The 20,187-nt window shown below is 39.7% G+C and overlaps 1 protein-coding gene and 1 long non-coding RNA gene across 2 annotated transcripts in view; both read right to left on the minus strand.

Annotated features, from left to right (window-relative positions):
* CRYBG1 (crystallin beta-gamma domain containing 1) overlaps positions 1 to 20,187 on the minus strand; it is a 248,824-nt gene that overhangs the window by 225,110 nt on the left and 3,527 nt on the right. The gene's annotated exons all lie outside the window — the stretch shown is intronic.
* On the minus strand, positions 15,180 to 17,506 carry LOC129619862 (uncharacterized). The gene is made up of 3 exons (XR_008698189.1): positions 17,331 to 17,506; positions 16,916 to 17,001; positions 15,180 to 15,500 (listed from the first exon to the last, which is right to left on the minus strand). It is a non-coding gene; the product is annotated as an uncharacterized LOC129619862 (long non-coding RNA).

Genomic DNA, 20,187 nt, shown 5'->3' on the forward strand with positions numbered 1-20,187 from the left:
TATGAGTTTAGAGGAAGGGACAGTGGCCTCATGCTCCATGCCCAGTGAGGGAAGTGGAAACTTGGAGACTTCCATCTCCCCTGCATATGAAAGGCAGCTTACCAGCTTATCTTCCTTGGCCTTTTTTTCCTTCCTTACCTCTTATATCAAGATACTTCTTTCCAATCAGAATTCAAAGCACATTGTAATTCCAGTTATAATTAATCTCGCTGTGTGTGAAAATTCTGATAATTCAATGCATTTTTAAAATCCCTACAACTTCATATTGCCATTTTATTGATGTGCCAGTTTTCTAGATTGCTTTGTATTGGCCTCCTGCAAAACTACCTTAACTAAACTATATTCCAAATCAAATTAGGGGCTTTAAGAGACAAACTATTTTAAGAAATTGTCAATAACATTGTTCCTTAGATTATAGAAATCTCTAAGAATGCCCCAGAGAGAATCTGCTCTGAGTAAAAAAAGTGTTATAATTCTCCTTATGGGTCCACATCTAAATTAAGGACTGAACTGTGTAACTTAGACCATTTCTTGTTTTACTGAGAGTAATAGAAAACTCAGTGCCAAATCTGAAGCCCAGTCATACTAGTGGGTGGGTCATTATGATCAGCAAATTTAGTCTTATTTCGTATTAACCTGGGTCCCACCTCTGTTTTTTCCTTGTTGTTTTACTGTATTTGTAAATCATGCTACTTTGTAATATTTCATCCCTTTTTAAATCCTTGAAATCCTTCTTGAATTAAGATTCAGTTACAAGAACAAGAATGAAGGGGAAGAGAGGAGACAGAGCAATTGTCTCCAAATGCTATTTTTGCTTTTAATCAATGTCAGAATCAAATCTGGTTCCAAATCAACCTGTCTCAGTTCTGTCTCCTTTGAAAAACAGGGCCCAGGTGCCTGAGAAGCTCCTGTAGGGCCAGAGGGTCACAAAAGATTCTCTGAAGCTTTGTTTAAACTCATGTTATTTCCCATTCTAAATAAAGGGGACACTAACCACTGACCATCAGCAGGCAGTGCCCTGCAAGTTGCCTCCTCCCAGAGGCGATGTGCTGAGCTGAGCTGCACACTTGCTCTCACCTGGTGCTGCATGGCCAACACTGAACATCTTCAGAAAGACTTTGTTGTTGCTGTTGTTTAGCTGCTAAGTCGTGTCCGACTCTTTTGTGACCCCATGGACTGTAGCCCACCAGGCTCCTCTGTCCATGGGATTTCCCACACAAGAATACTTGCCTTGTGACAAATGCAATTTATGAGCAAGGAAGCATTTTTTTCTTAGAGCAAAGCTGACTGGTCACACACAGGGACGAGAACCACAATTACAGCTTTCCTAACTCCAAGTACTAATCTCGCAAGCTTGCCAGTCCAGACAATCATCAATCACCTGGCTTAGAGCACTTTATTCACTGGAACATGTAGAAGACTGATTATGAAAAACTGCAGGAGGAAGTTATTTGTGGCAAACCTGACAGATATGAACAATAGATGTGGAAATGAACTGATCAGAAGGAAAATATGTGTGACAAACCATATGATACATATCAGAGAGTCTTGTTAGAAATCCATTCATACCAGAATTCTTCATCTATCGTGCTTTGCATTTTTTTAGGATGTAAAGTCCAGCCTTCTAAAACCGTTCCTACTATTCTTGTTTGCCTAAATTTAATTTACATATTTATATATATGTAAAAGGATCGAGACTTTACACATCTGCTATATTTGGCTCTGTAGTCAATGATTTTTGTTGTTGTTTAGTCGTTAAGTCATGTCCAACTCTTGTGACCCCATGAATTGTAGCCTACCAGACTCCTCTGTCCAGGGATTTTCCAGGCAAGAACACTGGAGTGAGTTGTGACTTCCTTCTCCAGGGGATGCTCCTGACCTCGAGATTGAATCCGGGTCTCCTAAGTCTCTTGCATGGGCAGGCTAATTCTTTACCACTGCATCACCTGGGAAGCACTCAAATATTTATAAAAATTATAAGCATAAAGTAATGAACTTTAAACTCAAGAGACCTGGGTCTGGCCCCAGGCAGCTGGGTGCCCTTGGGAAGACCTTTTTGAGATTTTTATATCCTAGTTCTCCTTGGGCTAGATCTCAAATTGTGGTTCTCAAATATTTGACAGGTGGGTTAAAATGTAGATTCCTAGGTAGGTAGACAGGTTTAGTCACTCAGTTGTGTCCGACTCTCTGCGACTGCAAAGACTGTAGCCTGCCACGCTCCTCTGTCCGTAGCATTCTCCAGGCAAGAATACTGGAGTGGGTTGCCATTCCCTTCTCCAGGGGATCTTCCTAATCCAGGGATCGAACCTGGGTCTCCTACGTTGCAGGCAGATTCTTTACCAAATGAGCCACTAGGGAAGCAGATTCCTAGGCCCTACTCAAAAGCCACCACATTTTAATCCTTGAAGGTGGGACAGGAACCAGCTTTTTTCTCCAGGTGATTCTGGAGTATGTGAGCTGAGAACTTCCAGATGTAAAACCTGGATTTATTGAAAAGGCAAGGAATCAGAGATTAAATTGCCAACATCTGTTGGATCATAGGAAAAGCAAGAGAATACCAGAAAAACATCTACTTCTGCTTCATTGTCTAAAGCCTTTGACTGTGTAGGTAACAACAAACTGTGGAAAATTCTTAGAGATGAGAATACCAGATCACATTACCTGCCTCCTGAGAAATCTGTATGCAAGTCAAGAAGCAACAGTTTTAACTGGACACGGAATAAAGGACTGGTTCAAAATTGGGAAAGGAGTATGTCAAGGCTGTATATTGTCACTCTGCTTATTTAACTTACATGCAGAGTACATTATGTGAAATGCCAAGCTCAATGAAGCTCAAGTTGGAATCAACATTGCCAGAAGAAATATCAATAACCTCAGATATGCAGATGACACCACCCTTAGGGCAGAAAGCAAAGATGGAACTAAAGAGCCTCTTGATGAAGTGAAAAACTTGGCTTAAAACTCAACATTCAGAAAACTAAGATCACAGCATCTGGTCCCGTCACTTCATGGCAAATAGATGGGGAAAGAGTGGAAACAGTGGCTGACTTTATTTTGGGGGGCTCCAAAATCACTGCAGATGGTGAGTGCAGCCATGAAATTAAAAGATGCTTACTCCTTAGAAGGAAAGTTATGACCAACCTAGATAGCATATTGAAAAGCAGAGACATTACTTTCCCAACAAAGGTCTGTCTAGTCAAGACTATGGTTTTTCCAGTAATCATGTATGGATGTGAGAGTTGGGACTATAAAGAAAGTTAAGTGCTGAAGAATTTATGTTTTTGAACTGTGGTGTTGGAGAAGACGCTTGAAAATCCCTTGGACTGCAAGGAGCTTCAACCAGTCCATCCTAAAGGAGATCAGTCCTGGGTGTTCACTGGAAGGACTGATGTTGAAGCTGAAACTCCAATACTTTGGATACCTGATGCGAAGAGCTGACTCATTTGAAAAGACCCTGATGCTGGGAAAGATTGAGGGCAGGAAGAGAAGGGGATGACAGAGGATGAGATGGTTGGATGACATCACCAACTCAATGACATGAGTTTGAGTAAACTCTGGGAGTTGGTGATGGACAGGGAGGCCTGGTGTGCTGTGGTTCATGGGGTCGCACACAGCTGAGCAACTGCACTGAACTGAGCAACTGAACAACAACAGATAGCATTTATGTAGAAAGATTGATTTTTAAAAGCCAACTTCACCTAGAAAGCAATAGCTGCTGCTGCTGCTGCTAAGTCGCTTCAGTCGTGTCCGACTCTGTGCGACCCCATAGACGGCAGCCCACCAGGCTCCCCTGTCCCTGGGATTCTCCAGGCAAGAACACTGGAGTGGGTAGAAAGCAATAGAGTTTTCATAAAATTGGGTGATGCTGAAAGAACAATAATTTAATGCTTATGCCAAACATTCTATTTTAAATTCCAGAAGTTTCAAGATCAGGCAGGGATACTGCTGACAGCTGGCTTGACTCTCCATAGAACCTGATAGGAAAAAATTCTGTTATCTCCTAACATGTTTTAGTAACACCTCAGAGAATGTGTTTTCTCTATCAAAAAGATAGCTCCTACAAAATAAAAACATATTCCTTGTGAAGTTTCACCCTTTGCATCACAAAGTTCTCAGGGACGCTACTCCCTTTAAAGTGTCCCAGGTGTCGCCAGCCAGCAATTAGGCTCTACAATTTTGACTACACTGATGGCATGTGCACTGTCAACATGTCTTTTTGCAATGTCTGTGGCCTGCCTCCCAGATTCACGGTTAAGGTTAATAGGCACTCAGGAGCCCGCCCCTCCCTGGCTGCTACATGCCATTGTGTTTAGAGGTAGACAGGAAGTCTCTGCAGCTGAGGAGGGCTGCTGATCACTTCCTGGTGAACTGCTTCAGTGTCCCCGAGTGGTGCATCCTTCTAAAAGTGGATGCTAGAAATCACCACAATATTGTAAAGTAATTAGCTTCCAATTAAAATAAATTCAATTTTTTTAAAAAGTGAATGCCTATCTACCTTCAGTTGGGGCACCAGAGGGCAGTAGTTTGGCTGCACTGCTCTGGCTGTACCACTGCAACCAGACAATGACAGGCACTGTAACCCCTCAGGATGTGGTGGCCGGGACCCTGGACTTCCACCACCAGGGGGCTTTCTGGCCCCAGGAGTCCACACTGCCTGAGGCAGAAAGTGCCCTGTAGGAGCAGCTCTCAATCAGTGACTGGCATAGCCTGCTCTTCTAACACTCCAATTCCCCTGGCCCAGGGATGGTGCAGCTCTGACTTCTACAGCGACATTCAGGATTTCCCAAGGGGACTAACCTCCATCCACGAGAGTGATCACTCCCCCTTTACTGGCTGGCTTCTCTTTCCTACTCATTCTTCACTCACAAATCCTATCTATACCTGAACCCTTGTCATAGAGTCTGCTTCTAAGAAAATCATCTTCTAGGAACCGTCCCACAGTCAATCTAGTGTCCCCTGGATGTGGTTTTTTAACATTTGGGATTGACTGGTGTGTAAATGTTGAAGATAACATATGTGTTTACGTCCTTCAACGCCCCCCAACAGCAGGCTGGAAACTCTAGACAAACAGAATAGGGAAGGAGTTAATTAAAATCCCTTAACTGTCCCATTGGTTCATTTTTCATATTTGAGGGAACTGAGCTCCACAGAGGTGAAATGATTTGCATATGGTAACACAATCAGCAAATAGCTGAATCAGAAGCAGAATTTAAACATTTTGGCCACAACCTCAGGGCTGAAAACACTATACTTCATCCCTGTAAATAAAGTAGTATGCTATTTTATGAAGTCAAAAGAGACGTTATGACTATGTAGAAGTCAGACATAAATTTTCTACACTTCCCCCCAAGTTTTTGTTGTTAGTAAGGGCTTCTGGGGGCTTCCCCAATGGCTCTGCAGGTAAAGAATCTACGTACAATGCAGGAGACTTGGGTTTGATCTCTGGGTCAGGAAGATCCCCTGGAAGGAAACAGCATCCTCTCCAGTATTCTTGCCTGGACAATCCCTTGGACAGAGGAACTGGTGGGCTATAGTCCAAGAGGTTGCAAAGAGTAGGACACGAGTGAGCGACTTAGCACATACAGAGCTTCTAGGCTGCAAATCAGAGTGTTTGTACATTCTTCAGTTTGAATTTTATGATCTAGTGCTGCATTAGTGAAATGATGATCAAACATAAATACACAGATGTATACATCTTAAGATCTTCCTCAAAACAGTATTCATATGATTTACCCTTCATGTTATATGTCTAAGGTAAATACATAATTCTTCTTAAAGTTTTCTTCTTTTCCTTTTTGCAAATATTTAAGATGTACAAGGTTCCTTCTCAGAAGAGGTGTAGAAACGATAACCTTGACAACCTACCTCTTGACTTTGATGGCTCTCTACTTTTCATCAAGGGACACTGTCACTGAAAAGGGTAGAAATAACTACTTATCATTAGAACCAATTCCGTTTCCATATGCGCTAGACACTGCTATTTATTATACTTAAATCTTGACCAACTTTCCTGGAAAATGATAAACTCAAATATATAATTTGAGGACTTAGACAAGAACAAACCTTATAAAAGACCAAATTCACCCCTCCTAATATAAATGAGGAATCTAAGCCCCAGGAAAAGACAAATGATTTTACTGAACCAACATGACCAATACGTAGAGACCCAAGTATTCAGATTTCTGCTTTGGTTCTTTTCCCAACTCATTATTAATCTTTTTTTTTTCTTTTAATTCACCTACACAATTGGTACAAAAATACAAAGGTTGTGACAGAAATAGCTACACTGCCTTATCCACATTCTCCTCTCTGCACTAATAAACCATCAGATTCATGTAGGTGGCTGGTCCATCAGCCCTGTGATCCTTCTCCAGGCTTTAATGTTAAGGGAAGTTGACTGTAGCTTCTCTGGGTTCCTGTCCATGCCCAAGCCTTAGCACTGGGGCTCCAGAACCTCGAGAGAATTCAATCAGAGACTTTTTCAAATAATAACTTTCCAAGAAGTTACCATGGAGATACTTTTAATTGCTAAATATTTGAATTTCCTAAATATATTGTGTTCAATGAGACTTACATTTCCACTTAGAGAAAAAAATGCAACTGAAGGTGTGTGTTGAAACTTGATACAAGTAGCTCTGCTGGGAAAGGTTCTGGTGGAGTAACAACTGAGATTTTGCTTCACTGAAGTTGTACAAGTCAGGACAGCATCTTTGGCTATCAAACTCCAAACACTGACATGTCCTAGAGACAACTGTCTTTCAGAAGAGCATAAAGTAGGTAAGAGTCAAATGACAATTCAACAGCCATCCATTTGGTACTAACATAAAGTCCATTATTTTCTACATACATAATTTTTCGAAAGGTTATGTTAGAAATTTAATATTTATAATAGTGTAATATTTAACTAGATGGTAAAGATAAATATCTTATTCTACTAATTAAGTAAGTATTTTTCAATTTCCTATTCTAATATATCATTTTATTCCATTAGCTTGAGCATGTTAAATTTAAAAAGGGAAGAAAAAGAAAGCACATCACAATAAACCAATAGAAGTTACAAACATTTTCCCCCCTATCTAATGTGCTGGGATATTTGTGGAGCTACAGTGGAAAGAGCACTGACTACAGTTCTGGAGTCCTGGGATACAGTGCTGACTTTCACTAAACAACTTCATGTCTCAATTGCTTAATCTGTTAAATGGAGACAACCAGACCCAACTACTTCTCAGAACTATCTGGGAATCCCAAATGAGCTTCCTCTGTGAAATACGCTGTGTCTGTAAGATAGAGGTTGGCAGTGGCTGAGGAGGAAATATGGGTGTGTCCATCTGGCTACCACAATTCCCACAGGCACTGAAGTTGTACAGTCTGAAGGGAAAAGGGAAGAAAGCCAAGAAGGAGGGGGCCCTGCACAGTGGCACCATGATCCACAGAGCCCCCACTTGCACCTCGTCACTTTGTGCAGGAAACTGGATGGATATAGATGGGAGTGCCCCCTGTACCAGCTTCAGACCAGAACCCCAGAGATAGGGAGGAATGAACACAGAGGAGATTGGGATGGAGAAAAGAGAGGGTAAAGTGAAGACTGCCATGTGTCCACTCACTTTCGAAAAGACCAGAGGAAAAGGAAAAATAATTTACAAGGCTTCCAGAAAAGATGTGGTGAGAACCAAGGGATGAGTCAAGGGATGATAGAATTTACTGAAAGTCTCACAGTTCTCACCACTTTCCCACGCTGTTTCCAAGGAGTCTCTCAACAGTGTGGCTGTGGGTACCTAGGCAGGTTGGTATCATTCCCATTTTATTGCTTAGTAGCTGGAAGTTCAAAGAGTTTAGATAGCTTGCCTACAGTTTTCTAACTTGTAACTGAGAAATATAGGATTAAGACCAAAGCCTTTTCATTTCTCTACTGCTAGGTTTTTTTGTTTTTTCTCTTTTCTGCCATCACTGGTCATTACTAAATGGTGAGAATTTTATACATTTAATTTTATGTGAATTATCCTTATTCTATACCTGTGGTATTTTCACAGCAATTCACATTTCTAAGAGCATGAAATATAGACTGAATATCAAATCAACAGAGACATTTCCTAATATATATAAGATTTATTTTTTAGAAAGGGACTAAACTTTTGAGCAACTACGTGAGTCCTTGGATAAGCCTCACTACACCATGTCAGTCAGGGATCTGGTCAGTGATGACCCTTTAGCCATGAATGACATCGTCATTCAACTGAAAAGATTTGTGAAGTAATAACAGTCCCTGGTAAGTTTGCTGAACATTTTGGCATTTGTTCAGGAAAATAACACACTGAGATTTTGAAATGAAGCAAAAGCAAATGAAGTTAACTCTTTGCTACATGTTTTGCTTTTTATTTAAAGACTAAGAAAATTATCACTCATATAGGAGGAATTCCAAAAGCATGGCATCTACTCAGCTCACAAAATTTCTGAGAATGCTTTCTATAAGGAAGAGATCATGAGAAACATGTAGATGGAGAAGGAATATATAAGTGGATATAGATGGCTATATACATATGAATATTCAAACTACCAAGAACAAGAGGAAATACATAAGGGGTGAACCACAAAATCCCAGAATGAAAAGAGAAATGAAACTATCGAACCAAAAATATTCAAATACAAGAAAAGAACTGGAAACGTTTGGCAGCTAAGGCATCCTCCTTATCTTTTAAATAAGGGTGTTTAACACAGTGCATGGAAGACTTTATTGCCCCCTTCTCTCTGTTCCAAAAGCAATTTGCTTATATCTTTATGACAGTAATTTAATTCAATCTAACACCAGCTTGGTCCTGACCTAACTAAACTCCCCTATCCAATTCTGAATGGCCTTTTACCCTTCTTCAGTGCAAAACTCTAAATATAATAATAAAAAAAAACAGACTCTGGGTTTATCCACATCACTACAAATGAGTCAATTTCATTCCTTTTTATGACTGAGTAATATATCATTGCATATATGTACCACATCTTCTTTATACATTCCACTGACTATGAACATTTAGGTTGCTTTCGTGTCCTGACTATTGTAAACAGTGCTGCAATGAACACTGGGTACATAGAGAAAAACAAATATCATATATTAATACATTCATATGAAATCTAGAAAATGGTACTAATGAACCTATTAATATTTACAGGAATAAAGATGCAGATGTGGAGAACAGACTTGTGGACATAACAGGTGAAAGAAGAAGGTGGGATGAACTGAGAGAGTAGCACTGACATACATACTTTAGTGGGAAACATAGCTGGTGGGAAGCTGCTGTGTGACCCAGGGAGCTCAGCTCGGTGATCTATGATGACCTAGGGGTGGGATGGGGGGGTGGGAGGGAGGGGATATATGTATACTTACAGCTGATTCATGTGTTATACAGAAAAAACTAATATTGTAAAGTGATTATACTCCAATTAAAAAAATAAAAAATATAATAAAAAGAACATATCACTCAGATTTAGATGATGTCAGACAGGATTCCAGCAGGGAACAGATGGCATACACAGAAGAGATGATTGAAAAGTGTTTAAAGAACTATTTACAAGATGTGGGCCAGTGAAGGAAAATCAATAAGAAACAGTGGAGCAGCCCAGGACTCCCAACAGCAGGAAATCATTACTACTTCTAGACAGATAGGCAAGGGGAAGGGAATGAGTTCTGGATCAGGCAGATTTGTGCTGCAGAAGAGGCTGTAGCCTTCAGCAGAGTAGCAAAGCCACCACCATCCTCCAGTGCCACCTCCTGCTCCTGCCCCTGCCCTCTCCTCCAAAGCCTCCTACTGGCTGAACCTAACTAGAAACCGGAGAGCAGGAGAGCTGGGTCCACACAGTCTATAAATAAGCCCTCAGGAGCACAGAGGAGGGCGGAGAGTGGAGCTGGAAGGGCACACAGAGACCAGCCAGAGACTGAGGTTTCACAGAGATGTCCACTGCCACATTGCCAATTACAATGAAAAATCAGAAAGAACCTAAATGCCCAGCAACAGGGGAATGACTAAGAAAATTGTTTTACATATTTCAATGATGTGAAAATGTGCTTTTATATAAGTAAAAAATAAAACAGGATATAAAAAACATCTAAATTGCTGCCTTTGTAATTTCATTTTTAGTTCTACATTATATGAAAATATGTACGGAAAACGAAAAGAAAGTGTTATTCATATGGTTATTAAAGCCACCAAAACAGCTAAGGCAGATGTGGTCTACATCAACAAATCAAATTAGTGTCTCAATCACAAAAGAACAGTCCCTTTGAAGGTTCACTAGTCTCACTGCTTCCATAGAACTGGACAGAACATTTTAAAAGTGGCATCAACCAATCAAGCCTTTTCAAGGAAGGTAAAACGATACTTTGGGAACCTGGAATCCAATTCATGTGAAGAACAAGAGAATGACCTAGGCACCTTTCTCTTACTTTCCATAGTTTGTATCACACTTTCCTCCTGCCCCTACCCCTAGCAGCTCTTTAAACAAGGTATAAAGAGAGGTCTGTATAATGACCACTTTAACCACTAAAGACAGTATGCCTCCCTCACCAAGTCATTCAAAATGAAAACATCTCTAAACCCTAAAATGAAATTTTGGTATCTTGTAATAACATAAAATTTGTAGGCATATTCTGGATTTTTCTCTCTCTCTCTCATCCCTCCCTGCTTTGTTGACATTATAAGCACATGCACAGTTTACCAAGTAAGTAATCTAGCACTGACTATAGATATGAGCACATATTTGTGTGTATATATAATACATGGGAGTCTCCAGTGGTTTAGATGGTAAAGAATCTGCCTGCAATGTAGGAGGCCTGGGTTCAATCCCAGGGTTGGGAAGATCCTCTGGAGAAAGGAATGGCTACCTACTCCATTATTCTTCCCTGGAGAATTCCATGGACAGAGGAGCCTTGTGGGCTACAGTCCATGGTGTCGCAAAGAGTCAGATACAACCAACCGACTAACACCGACTAACACAAAGTGGCAACATACTCCAGTATTCTTGCCTGGGAAATCCCATGGACAGAGGAGTCTGGTGGGCTACAGACCGGGGTTGCAAAAGAGTTGGACACGACTTAGTGACTAAACAACAACTGGAAAAAGAAATTCACTCTAAGTTAGTTTTTTGCATGTAATAATACTCACAGAAATTAATGAACATTCTTAAATATAATTTTAAAAGTACCTCCAATACAAAAATGTCAAAATTCAGTTTTCAGAGAAATGAGCACTAAAGACAAACTCAGTAGCTTCCATAAAGACAAAGATTATTTAAAGGGTTTTCATAATCCTTTAACATCCAACTCCCTGGCTTTACAATTTTCAGCAACAGTGTTTCCTATAAATTTGGAGTTTGGGTCATCAGCATCTCTTTCCTCTTTTAGGGCTATGGTTAATCTTTGTGCAAAGTGAAAAATCCTCAACATTTGCCACTTTAGACTCCTTTGCATACTCCGTGAATCATCCCAGCAACAGGCAGTAAGACTTGGTGGTTTTGAGAGTAGATTGGAAATCAGGTGCAACAAGTTTAGTCAACACTTCAAGGACTGAGTCACTGATTCTCAGCAGAATTATCTCAAAAGTTCCCAGGAAAACCATGATGCCTTGTAGACTTCCCAGCATGAATTCTTGGATATTCCCCTTCTCCAAATGGGACATGGTAGAGTGCAGATAATTAATAAGGAGAAATTCTTCTATTCTGGTCTTTGAAAAAGTGACAGTTCTGAGTGTAAATTGATAACTACATTTCTGTTGGATGCTGCTGTTCTCTAGCTAACCACCTCCCCTATTCTCTCTCTCCCCCCACCAATCACTTGTTCAATTAGCTTTAGTCTTCTCGTGGCATAGTGAAAATATTATGAACTTTAGAATTTGAAAGACCTGGGTTCAAATACTACTTTGTCGTTTACCAGATAAATCAGTTTGGGCAAGTACTTCCCCCTCTTTCAGGTTCTGTTTCTTAACTGGAAAGATGGGGGTAAAATCACCTACTTAGATGAGCTATTATGAAGATTAAATGAGACACACCAAATATAAAAGCAACTGCCACCTGACAGGTAATCAATAATTCAAGCCCTTTCACCTATATATTCTTGGCAGAAGTTTCTTATATTTACTTAATTTATAGGAGAGGCTGGGAATGATTAATCTGAGGAGAACTGTCTTCCTTCATACCCCCCACCAAGCCCATTTTTCTCTGAAAACATACCCAAACACAATTGGCTGTCTTTTGCTTTTTGTTGATCAGTTCTTGGGTGGCATGAAGATAGACACTGCTGCTCTCCTTTGTTTAACATCTGCTGGCTTTGTAAATTTGTGGACTTCTAACCACAGTATGATTATACACACAGAAAAGCAACCATGAGTTCTGTAGAGAATAAGGAAGTTGATGCTTAAATTCCTGAGAAGTACCTCTGCGGGGAAACTACAAGATGAAGCAAACACAGCCTCAATGCATCAACAGTTATCACCTAGATCTAGGACCAGTTGTTCCCTTATGGGCATAAAAAAGAGCTTTAATAAAAGTGAAATAACAAGGAAGGGTACAATCAAGCACCAACAATGCACCAGCTACTATGACTTCTAGGTCAAAGTACTTGAAACCTCTCATGGAGTGAGATTAGAACAATCACAACAAGCAAACTGGTAAAAGTCAAAACTTGAACCAATGCCAGATATTTAGTCATACTTTGCTTTTATCCTGAAAAACAAAATCCAAATTCTAGGTTTAGACTAACTTGTTTAAGCATGTTTACTGACACACATGGGAATACAAATGTTCTTGTTTCTGTCAAAAGTAGGCTCCAGAGAAGGATTCTTGATCTATAATTGAGTCTATTCCAGTCAAATTTGTTTTGGGGAGTCAACACCAAAAGAGAATAGTCTTGTAACCCCACCCTGGAGCAACTACATTTTCTTGTTTTGCACATAATAACAGCAAGGTAATATTTCTTGCAGATAAATGACAATCACTTAGTTCTCAGAAGGAAAACAGCAGGGATGGGAGCCACAAGGGACCAGAGCCAAGAATGTCTGCAAGGCCTGGGGGTGCCTCTGCTGCACAGGCTTGAAAAGGGCCGGTTCTAGGTTTGCACACGGCAGGTGTGATAAAGCAGACATTGTATTTCAACCTGAATTTCATCAGTTTGATTCAAATATCTTAACTGTTTCAAATAGTAGATGGAAAAATAATCAAATTGAGATTTTATAGGATATTTATTAAATTCATCAGTATTATCAAAACATTTAAATAAGATCCCTAATAAAATATATTACCTGTCAGAGCACCATCAATTTGTCAAGCCCCAAAAGGGCATTCTTGAATGGGTACAATATGGATAGACTCTATAAAGAATATTTTACTATTATAAAATATGGTTTGTGCAAACTTTATACATTTTTTTTGAAAACATGAATCAAGTTATTGTGTGTGTGTGTTTGGGTTCTGGGGTATTTTTTTTAGATGGTAGGTGACGTACTAATTATGTCTCAATTCTTTAACTCTGTAAGTATTCAATATGCCAGTAACTAGACTATAGTAACAACTCAATCTGGGGATCGGACAGTCTCATAGTTGTTGGTTTATGAATCTAGGGAAAGATTTCCAGGAAAATAGTCATCAGGAAGTCAAATGAATCAGCTGGACTCCTATCAAAGGTGGGTAGAGGCCAGGAATAGAGAAGTATAGTCTATAACCCAAGAGGACCCAGAACAGCAGCTGAACAGAAGCCAGAAAACCTGATTTTATTCCTGCTTCCTCCACCTGCATTGCATTCTTTGAACCTCAATTTCCTCATCTATAAATGAGGGTCTGGGCTATTGCACAGAACTATTACAAGCCTCAAGTAGAATAAAATACCAGCCATAGTTTATAATCCTTGATGTGAAAGATCAACATAAGGTGAAACTTGTATTTGTTAGCAGGGAATACTCAGTGATAAATCAGAAACTAAAATGAAAGATTCAAGCAGCAGGATATCTATAGACCTAATTAAGGTTACCCCTAGCAGTTTTCCTTGAGAAATTCTGACACCCCACTTAGCCTAAGCAGCAACTGCAAATTTTCCAGGCCACCTGGCTAGCTGCTTATCTTTGTGCATGCAAACTACTGTCCTGGCCTAGACTGTACTGGGAGGGAAGAGGGTGTACCAACCAAGCCTCCCTCCAGGTCATGCTGTTTGTTGAGAAAGCCTAGGCAGAGGCTCCAGACTCAAGATCTTTAGACATGTTCCTTTTGTATATAATATACACTTTAGAATTTCTGCTTTAAAATTGCTTTTTCTTCCAAGATTTTAATGCACTTATATTTTAATGTATTTATGTATATTTTTCTCTTCACTACTTAATATAAAAATTGTTTAGTATCACAAGTTAACTTGTTTTCCTATGTACATTATAATTTCTGCTTGCCAAATTTACAGCTTAACTATACTTACTGTGGGAATACAAAGAAGGTAGCACTAGCCAGTGCTTTTAATTTGTAGTGATTAACTGCAGGACTCAAGATCATCAGCTGGAGAACCACAGCCCCAATACTTATGAGCTCCAGTACTCTTGCCTGGAAAATCCCATGGACGGAGGGCCTGGTGGGCTGTAGTCCATGGGGTCGCTAAGAATCATACACGACTGAGCGACTTCACTTTCACTCACTTTCACTTTCTGTGCCTCATTCTTTCTCAAAATAGGAATAATAGTACCTGCCTCTCCAGGATGTTATGAATTAACTGTGGTGAGTTAATATTTGTAAAGTGCTTAGAACAGTGTCTGACACAATGTATGTTAAATAAACTGCATCTTTCAATAAAATCTTGATGGAAAACAGTGTTTCATAGACATGATCTAAAGTTATTATAAATCGAATGCTCCCTATATTTCCTTGCTTTATTCATAGCACATATTATTTTGCCTCTTGAACCCAATTTTAAGATAAAGAACTATCCAACTAGAAAATCCAAAGGACTATCAGGAATTTATGCTATTGCTTATTAGCTGATTTGGAAAAATTAAGATGTGTATTAAGCATGGTATCTTTATGCAACTGTTGGCCAAATCTCTTATTTGAACTATTATCTTCAGATTGCCATAACCCTGGCTTCTAAAAGATGACACTCAGTCGGGGGGCTGACTTGAAATGGTGTAGAACATTAAGAAATACAGTCAGCAGCCAACTTCTTCACCACAGAATATTTTGCCAAGCTTACCAGTAACTTATTTTTACTCATTTCACTTCCATACATGGGAAGGCTGAAAAACAAAAGGCACTTGTTAATTCTGTGTTTCATTTTTCTGTGTTAGCGACAGGTTCAACCTGTCTTTGTCTTGTCTATAACTTGTAGATGAGAGAAACTGGGGATACCACAAATAGATTTAGGATTATCTGCCTCACATGTGTGTCTCAGGGTCTCCTGGTACTTTGTCAAAATGATCCCTTGTTGTGAACGGTGTCTGTCATTACTTCACTCCCACTGCACAGGCCAATCCAGAAAGTACACGGTTCTGTAAAGACAGCACTAAGTAAGTGCTCATTCTCTAGAATGAAGGCATCTTATGAAGCTGAACCTGTAGAGGTATTCTGATGAGGCATTTGGGTTGGCCCAATGCACCTGTGCTTTAAGGAAGCAATAAATGAACTAATGAGACTTGTAAACAATTGACTGGCCTTTCTTGCCAACATCCACACAAGTGTCAGCTATTGATATATACTTTATCTTTAAAACTCACTTTGGGACAAGATACTGAATTCACATTTCAACCCTCTCTTGGGTAAAAGTTCAGAATTCATTTTGTATAGTGAATAAATGAAAAGACATCAGTTGGATATGCAAGGCAATTTGGGATGAAAATAAAGATAGGTTGTTTTAAGGAAGAACACTTTGCTTATAGAACACATGCAATGCTAGATTCTTCTTAAAAGAGGCTCCAGAATCATCCCGACAGAGATTGTGTAGACACCAAGTTAGCTGTGCACCCTAAAGAACAATTCTCGTGGGATCTGTAAATCTGTCTAAAAATGTCAAGAACCATTCATTTTCAGTCTGTAATTTTACAGTATCAATATCATGTTTACCTATAATTTCAGTGAAGGTTTTCAAATCAATGTCATAATTGAAGCCAGTCTTTTTAAAAATTTTTTATGAAGCCCAATCTTTATTCCTAGGTGCCAGAATATGACAGAAGAGCTGAGATAATCTCAAGTTCTAGATATTTTAAATATTTAACATTTAAATAGAAAATTATTTATGCATAATCCTAAGTACACAATTCTCTTTTGTTTTAAATGTCACTATGAAAATAAGTTTCTGTGATTTTCCTTTTGGTCCAGTATTGGATATAGTTTAAGACGATCAAAATTTAAGAAGATTTAGAGCCTTTGATGATCTCTATTTGAGAGAATAAAAATTCTCATTAATTATTCAGTATGAGTAAAACTTCTTAACGAGAGAAAAAAATTTCTGCTCCTTGAAGATAATCCTTCTCCTGACCTCAATGCATTGGACTAAACCTTCTGTTTCTACACTTAATGCATGATATGCTACTTTATTTATTCATACACCCCTCCTCCACTAGACTACAAGTTTCTTAGGAGCAGAGATCATCTCTAATTCATTGCTCTTTTTCCCAATGCCTGATACAGAGTAAGAGCTCAGTAAGTGTTTGTTGGACTTAAACTTCTCTTTAAATTCTGATTGATAATCATTTCAATAAGATACAGAAAGGAATGTTTTACCAAAGAGTAGTTAGCATTAATCCTAGAAAAATGATTCTGTAGTCAGATTGCATTGCTTTTCATGAACAGGTTCTCTAAATCTTCTTACAATAGGTAAAACATGAAAAGGAGATTAAACAATTATTTGATAAAATTTTTCAAGGTAAACAGAAATGCATACAGTTCAAGATTCAAATAATCTCACCAGACAGGGTGATGGACAGGGAGGCCTGGCATGCTGCAATTCATGGAGTCGAAAAGAGTCGGACACGACTGAGCAACTGAACTGAACTGAAAGACAAAGGAAATAAACCCAAGCACAGAAGTACTAATGGTCTCCAAAAGTGTTCATGTCACTTGGATGTGGACTAAGAAGATTAAGGCTAAAAGTGTAGAAAAAGAGTGGCTAAAGCAATAAAGTGGCAAAGAATTATCCTATACTAAACTCAGACTCCAAAACTGCTTCAGGAGAAATACCACCAACCTCAAATATAAACTTTACCTTTGACTTCGTAATTCAGATATATTAAGATTGTTAAGTCTTGAATGCACAAAGGCTGCTCTTTTACAACTACAAAGGTATTTCCAGACACCCAAAGGTACTTCAGGTCTTGATATACCTGGTTATAAACTTCTCCTGGACTTCTGAAGTTGTTTAACTCCACTTACAAGGTCAAGTGGACTTATGAACACTACCACCATCACTATGCAGACAACAATGACAACACCACTGCCATAATCGCTCCCGCTCTACCTTTCATGTGTCCAGCACCTGCTTTGCCCTGGGCCCTGGCCCAGATGTTTTATATAGATAGTATTTAACCCTCAGAAAGCCCCAGAAGGGATGTTGTTGTCTCCATTTTACAGGTGAGAAAGCTGAGGCTTAAAGACTGAGGCGTACAAAACTTATCCTAACAGCAGAGGCAAATTTGAAGCTGAGTCCAATACCACAACCTAGGGCTTTGTCACTGTGACTTGCTCTCAGAGGTATTTCTAAGCCTCTGTTATCTTCCAGGCACCGTGCTACTAATTTTAAATATATATTTAGAAGTCTCCAAAACAATGCTAAGAGGTAGGTAGCAGTTCATGAAATTGAAGCTAGAGCAGGAAAGAAACTCCTCCAGCAGCTCACAGCTAGTCAGTGACAGGGCTAAAAATTAAATACCTGCTTTATCAATGGTGAAAGAATATAAACCGAAAATTTCAAAGACTTGCCTTTGGCATAAACTAAATAAGGGAAGTAACCCGGTATCTATTAACCAGTTTAGATGCACTATTAGATAAAACAAACCTAGGCTTATCTCAGAAGGTGAGGGCACCCCACTCCAGTTCTCTTGCCTGGAAAATCCCATGGACAGAGGAGCCTGGTAGGCTGTAGTCCATGGGGTCGCGAAGAGTCAGACATGACTGAGCGACTTCCCTTTCACTTTTCACTTTCATGCATTGGAGAAGGAAATGGCAACCCACTCCAGTGTTCTTGCCTGGAGAATCCCAGGAATGGGGGAGCCTGGTGGGCTGCCGTCTATGGGGTCGCACAGAGTCGGACACGACTGAAGCGACTTAGCAGCAGCAGCAGGCTTATCTAGCTATGTCCTTTTTGTTAGAAAATAATTAAACCTGTTTAGAGTTCTAAACACTAAACCAGTCACAAAAGATGGAAAAATGGAATCAATCAAGTCTTGAAGATGAACACTAGAATTTCAGAATGTTTCCAATGATGGTTCTTTTTCTCATGAAATAAAACAACAGTTTATCCTCAAAACCCTCTAGTGATTTATAGAGTCTAAGGAGTGAGTTGCTTTCCTGTTATAGAAGGAAAATGTCCATGCAAAGACAGAAAAACTAGGCGACGTCTGGCAATCTCAAAACTTGAACCTATGCATTCTGAAACGAGGATGCTCTGCTATCTGGTGTTGGCTGCATTTTTCCTCCAAATGAAATCAAGTCTGCCAATTTTCAGAGGATTACGGCTATCACCTGAGTCTGGCTTCCTGCGGAGAGCATTAATGCTTGCTTCTAGGTTTGGAGTTCAGATGGAGAGTGATCATTTTTAATTCAATCAATTGACCTTTAGCTCAGAACCCATTTCTAATTAAAATAACACTGATTAGGGAAAATAAAAACGAAGCACTATTTTCATCATATAGCAGAAAATAAATCATAAAATAACTACTCAAAAGTATAGGCAAGATATTAATAAGAAAAAGGAGAAATAGCTCCCATTTACTGAGAGCTCACAATGTGCCAGTCACTGTTCTGAGTGCTTGACAGCCACTAACTTATTTTTATAACAACCCTTATTATGCCCCTTTTATGGATGAGAAGACTGAAGCACAAAAAGGATAATAACTTGCCCAGGATGACACAGCTAAGTGTCACAGTAAGTAGAACAGGAATTTAAACCCAGATATAGAATTCCCCAGAGAAGGCAATGGCACCCCACTCCAGTACTCTTGCCTAGAAAATCCCATGGACGGAGGAGCCTGGTGGGCTGCAGTCCATGGGGTTGCTACAAGTCAGACACGACTGAGCGACTTCACTTTCACTTTTCACTTTCATGCAATGGAGAAGGAAATGGCACCCCACTCCAGTGTTCTTGCCTGGAGAATCCCAGGGATGGCAGAGCCTGGTGGGCTGCTGTCTATGGGGTCGCACAGAGTCGGACACGACTGAAGCAACTTAGCAGCAGCAACAGCATAGAATTCCCCAGGTTTGATTCCTGTGTCAGGAAGATCTCCTGGAGAAGGGATAAGCTATTCATTCCAGTATTCATGCGCTTCCCTGGTGGCTTGGACAGTAAAGAATCTGCCTGCAATGTGGGAGATCTGGGTTCGATTCCTGGGTTGGGAAGATCCCCTGGAGAAGGGAAAGACTACCCACTCCAGTATTCTGGCCGGGAGAATCCCATGGATAGAGGAGACCGGCTGTCTACAAAGTGACTGTAGAGGGCTATAAAGGGTCTACATGGGTCTGCAAAGAGTCAGACACGACTGAGCGGCTAAGCACAACACAGAGAATTCACACTCTGAATAAAATGCTTACAAATGAAGTATAATTCAAAACCTGATAAATGATGGTGCCACTGAAGGCTGCTAAGGAAAATCTAGCCATAACTCGCCACGCCTTCTCCACACACACCAGTGTGGTCCCTCAGATGGCAAGAGAATGGACAAGACAGCAGATGAGGCTGACTCAGGACAGCGACGGCTCTGTTTCTATGGAAAATAACATATTAATATGCTTACCAAAACCAAGCTTGAAAAAAAAAAACTCTTCGGGTGCATTTTAGGGAAAGAGACAGCCATGTTCAAATTATTTTATGTAAAGGAAGCAAGCAATGGTCACTGAATTTTAGAACATCTGCACTAAAGGTTGCAAATATTTGCAGAATACAGACATCAGTAAACTTCAAACCATCATTGGACTGTTAAGTTCTTTTTTTAATTAAATTTATTTATTTTAATTAGAGGCTAATTA

This window comes from Bubalus kerabau, chromosome 9, assembly GCF_029407905.1.
Source record: "Bubalus kerabau isolate K-KA32 ecotype Philippines breed swamp buffalo chromosome 9, PCC_UOA_SB_1v2, whole genome shotgun sequence".
NCBI lineage: Eukaryota > Metazoa > Chordata > Mammalia > Artiodactyla > Bovidae > Bubalus > Bubalus kerabau.